The sequence below is a fragment of the Camelus ferus genome, chromosome 3 (genome assembly GCF_009834535.1).
Source record: "Camelus ferus isolate YT-003-E chromosome 3, BCGSAC_Cfer_1.0, whole genome shotgun sequence".
NCBI lineage: Eukaryota > Metazoa > Chordata > Mammalia > Artiodactyla > Camelidae > Camelus > Camelus ferus.
The window spans coordinates 94,944,804-94,950,803 of record NC_045698.1 but is presented as its reverse complement, the minus strand read 5'-3'; positions in this window follow the sequence as shown (position 1 = coordinate 94,950,803).

Sequence of the window (6,000 nt, the reverse complement as noted above, 5' to 3'; positions counted from 1 at the left end):
ATGATTATGAATTATCTGCATCAGTATCACCAGAGGTTCTTGAGGAAAAATGCAAATTCTCTGGGGAAGGAGCATCAGAAATTTGTATTTTTACATATTTAACAGGCTACAGCATATAAAGTCTGAGAACCACAGATCAATAGTATGTTCACTGCCTAGCCATAGATTGAATTGTTAAGCAAGAATGAAAGCTAACAGGAGGGGCCCAAGATGAAGGTGTAGGAAGACCCTGAGCTCACCTCCTCCCACAGACAAATCTATACCTACCTATGGAAAAATTCTTCCTAAAGAAGACATGAGGGCTGCTGGAACAGCTACTGCACACAGAAGAATCATATAGAAACAGGTAGGAAAGATAAGAGATATGGTATCTACAGGAATCCCGCCCCTAATGGACATAGCCTGCAGTAGGGAGGGATACTGCCGAGGGGACTGAGCACAGACTCATTCACCCTGGAACACAGTGAGAAAAAAACAGTAGTTTAAAAGGCACCTACACTATACTGTAAGGTAATCCATTCACTAACCCTAGAGCTTCTGCCAAACAAGGAGGAAACTGCTAAAACCTTCTCCAGGGCCAGATGCACCAGTGAGTGCCACTGTTAGAGTCCCGCTGGGGTTCCCCCCAAGTCCAGGCCCACTCCAGCTTCACCAAGATGGCCTCGGACACAGCACTCCCCAGGGACTTCATGAGGCCCATGCCAACTCCAGCTCCAGCTGGCTTTCCAAAGCCTCCAAGTACAAGCAGACTACACAGGTGATATTCCCATTCAAGGATACTCCTTCAAGACCAGGAGAGAGCTGTTTTGCATAATTCATGGAAACAAAGCCCAAAGTCAAACAGAATGAAGAGACAGAGGAATATGTTCCAAATGAAAGAATAAAATAAAAGCCCAGGGTGAAAAACCTAATGAAACAGAGTAACTAACTTACCTCATAAAGAATTCAAAGAAACTGTCATAATGATGCTCACTGAACTCTAGAAAAGAACAGAGGAACTCAGTGAGAAATTCAACAAAAACTTAGAAAAATGTAAGAAAGAATCATCAGAAATGAAAAATACAATACGTAAAATAAAAATAAGCTAAAGAGAATCAACTGGCAGATTATATAATACAAAAGAAAAGAAAAGTGATCTGAAAGACAGAATACTGGAATCACACAATCAAAACAGCATAAAGAAGAAAGAAGTTTAAATAATGAGAACTTAAGGGACCTCTGAGACAACATCAAGCATACTAACATTCACCTGATAGGGGTCTCAGAAGGAGAAGAGAGAGAGAAAGGGACAGAACACCTACTTGAAGAAATAATGGCTAAAAACTTCCTTAACCTTAGGGGAAGGAAACAGACATCCACATACAAGAAGCACAGAGTCCAAACAAGATGAACCCAAAGAGATCTATACCAAGACATATTATAATGAAAATGCAAAAGTTAAAGATAAAGAGAGAATTTTAAAGGCAGCAAGAGAAAAACAACTAATCACATACAAGGGAAACCCCATAAGACTATCAGTTGATTTTTCAAAAGAAACTTTACAGGAAAGAATGGAGTGGCAAAATATATTTAAAGTGCTGAAAGGAAAAAACTTACAACCTAGAATACTCTATTTAAGATTATCATTCAGAATTAAAGGAGAGATAAGGAGCTTCCCTGACAACCCAAAACTACAGTATTTCGTCACCACTAAACCAGCCTTACAAGAAATGTTAGAGGGTGTACTATGAGTGGAAAAGAAAGACCACAACTAGAAATAAGAAAACACATAAAAGAAATAATCTCACTGGTAAAAGCAAATACATAGTAAAGGCAGCAGATCCACCACTTAAAAAGCTAAGTTGAAGGTAAAAAGACAAAAATAGAATGATCAACTCTAACTGCAATAAGTAGTTAAAGGATACATAAGATTAAAAGATGTACAATATTACATCAAAAACATAAAAGGGAGGGAGTACAAATGCAGTGCTTTTAGATGCTTTCAAACCTAAGTAACTATCAGCTTAAAATACACAGCTACAAATCTAAGTCAATACATATGAAACACAAACCAAAAACATACAATGGATATACAAAAAATAAAGAGAAAGAGATCCAAACACAGCATTAAGGAAATCCATCCACAACCAAAGAGACCAAGAGAAGACAGGAACAAAGAATGACAAAAACAACCAGAAAACAGTTAACAACATGGCAGTAAGTACATACCTGTCAATAAGTACTTTAAATGTAAATGGACTGATTCCTCCAATCAAAAGACAGAGTAGATGAATGAATATTTTAAAAAGACCCATCTACATGCTGCCTACAAGAAACACCTCATATCTAAAATACACATAGACCAAAAGTGAAGGGATGAAAAAAATATTCTATGCAAATGGAAAAGAAAAGACAGCCAGGATAGCACTACTCATAATCAGCACAAAACAGACTTTAAAACAAAGACTGTAACAAAAGACAAAGAAGGGCATTACATAATGACAAAGAAGAAAATCCAACAAAAGGATGTTAACATTTGTGAACATTTATAAGCCTAATGGAGGGACATCTAAATGTATAAAGCAAATATTAACAGAAATACAGAGAGAAAGAGACAGCAATACAATAATAGTAAGGAACTTTAACACGTCACTTATATCATTGGACAGATCATTCAGACAGAAAATCAACAAGGAAATCACTGGCATTAAATGACAAACAGCATATTATACCAAATGGACTTTAGAGAGAACATTCCATCCTAAAGCAGTGAATACACATCTTTTCAAAGTGCACTTGGAACAGTCACCAGGAAGTATCACATATTAAAACACAAAATGAGTCTCAATAAATTTAAGAAGACTGAAATCACATCAAGCATATTTTCCGACCACAACAGTACGAAACTAGAAATCAACTACAAGAAGAAAACTGACAAAAGCACAACCATGCTTTAGTGAAGACTAAACAACATGCTATTAAACAATCAATGGATCAATGAAGAAATGAAAAAACCCCTTGAGACAAATGAAAACAAAAACACAACTTTTCAAAATCTGTGGGATGTAGGAAAAGCAATTCTAAGAGCTAAGTTCACAGTGCTAAAGGCCTACCTCAAGAAATAAGAAAACTCAAATAAACAATCTAACTGTACATTTTAAAATACAAGAAAAGAAGAATAAGCAAAAATCAAAGTTAGTAGAAGGAAAGAAAGAGTAAAGAGCAGAAGAGGAATAAATGACAGAGAGACTAAAAGAAAAACATTACAAAAGATCAATGAAAGTAAGAGTTGGTTTTTTGAAGAGATAAACAAAATCAACAAACCTTCAACCAGACTTATCAAGAAACAAGAAAAAGCCTAAATAAATGATATCAGAAATGAAAGAGGAGAAATTTACAACTGACACTCAGGAAATACAGAAAAAAAAATCACAAGAAAATACAATAATTATATGCTAACAAATTATACAACCTAGAAATACATATATATATAAATTCCTAGAAACATATAATTTTCCAAGACTGAATCATGAAGAAATAGAAATTCTTAATAGACCAACTACTAGTAACAAAATTGAATGAGTAATAAAAAAAAAAAAAAACTCTCAAAAACCAAAAATCCAGGTCCAGCTGACTTCACAGGTGAATTTTCCAAACACTTATAGAAGAGTTAATACCTATCCCTCTCAAATTATTCCAAAAAATTAAAGAGAAAGGAAGACTTCCAAACTCATTTTAAGAGGCTACCACTACCCTGATACCAAAAGCAGACAAAGACACCACAAAAAAAGAAAATTACAGGCCAATATCTCTGATGAGTATAAATGCAAAAAAAAAAAAAAAAATCAGCAAACCAAATTCAACAATATATTATAAACCATGATCAAGTGGGATTCATCCCAGGGTTACAAGGATGGTTTAAGACCCACAAATCAATGTAACACACCACATTAACAAAACTATGATCATCTCAATAGATGCAGAAAAAGCTTTTGATAAAATTCAACATCTATTTATGAACAAAACTCTCCAGAAAGTGGGCATAGAAGGAATGTACCTCAACATAATAAAGGCCATATATGACAAACCCATAACTAACAACATACTGAAAGGTGAAAAGCTGAAAGCTTTTTTTCTAAAATCAGAAATAAGACAAGGATGCCCAGTCTCACTACTTTTATTCAACATAGTATTAGAAGTCTTAGCTACAGTAATTAGGCAAGAAAAAGAAATGAAAGACATCCAAACTGGAAAGGTAGAAGTAAAACTGTCATCTGCAGATAACATGATACTGTATTTAGAAACTCCCAAAGTCTCCACCAAAAAACTATTAGAACTAATAAATTAATTCAGTAAAGTTTCAGGATAGAAAATTAATAAACAGTAATCTGTTGCTTTTCTATACACTAATAATGAACTACCAGAAAGAGAAATGAAGGAAACAATCCCATTTACAATTGCACCAAAAAGAATAAAATACCTAGAATAAATTTAACCAAGGTGAAAGATCTGTACTCTGAAAACTACATGACATTGAGGAAAAAAAAATTGAAGATGACATAAATACACTGAAAAATAGTCCAAATTCATGGACTGGAAGAATCAGCATCATTAAAATGCCCCCACTACTCAAAGCAGTCTACAAATACAATACAACCTGTATCAAAAAATATCAAAATACTACTGGTATTTTTTTTACATAACTAGAATAAATAATCCTAAAATTTAAATGGAACCACAAAAGACCCCCAAATAGCCAAAGCAATCCTGAGAAAGAAGAACAAAGCTTAAGCATCACACTCCCAGAGTTGAAATTATACTACAAAGCTACAGTAACCAAAACAGTATGGTACTGGCACAAAAACAGACAAAAAGATCAATGGAATAGAATAGAGAGCCCAGAAATAAACCCATGTTCATCTGGTCAATTAATTTACAACAACAGAGGCAAAAATATACAATGGGGAAAAGACAGTCTCTTTAATAAATGGTATTGGAAAACTGGACAGCAACTTGCAAAGGAATGAAACGGTACCATTTTATTATACCATATACAAAAGTGAACTCAAAATGGATTAGAGGCTTAAATATAAGACTTAAAGCCATAAAATTCCTACAATAAAACACAGGCAGTAACCCCTTTGATATCACTATTAGCAATATTTTTTGGAATGTCTCCTCAGGCAAGGGCAATGAAAGCAAAAATAAACAAATAGAAGTACATCAAACAAAAAAGCTTTTGTACAGTGAGAGAAACCACCAACCAAATGAAAAGGCAACCTACTAACTGGGAAAAGACATTTGCAAATCACATATCTGATACAGGGTTGATATCCAAAATACAACTCAACCATCAAAAAAGCAAACAACCTGATTAAAAAATGGGCAGAGGACCTGAATAGACATTTTTACAAAGCAGACAAAGAGACAGACATAGGTATATGAAAAGGTGTTCAACATGACTAATCATCAGGGAGATGCAAATCAAAACCACTTCATACCTGTTTAAATGGCTATTATCAAAAAGACAAGAAACAGCAAGTGTTGATGAGGATGTTATGCACTATAGGTCAGAATGTAAATTGGTGCAGCCACTTTGGAAAATAGCATGGAGTTTCCTTAAAAAAATAAAAATTGAACTACCATATGACCCAGCCACTCCAGTTCTAGGCATTTATCCAAAGAAAATGAAAATATTAATTTGGAAAAATATATGTACCCCTATGTTCACTGCAGAACTATTTACAACAGCCAATATATGGAAATAATCTAAGTGTCCATCAATAAATGAAAGGATAAAGATATGCTATATATACAGAAGTGAATATTACTCAGCCATAAAAAAGAATGAAATCTTGCCATTTGCAACAACATGGATAGACCTACAGTGTACTATGCTAGGTGAAATAAGTCAGATAGAGAAAAACAAATACCATATGATTTCACTTATGCAGAATTTAAAAAACAAAACAAACAAACGAAACAGAAACAGACTCATGGATATGGAGAACAAACTGGTGG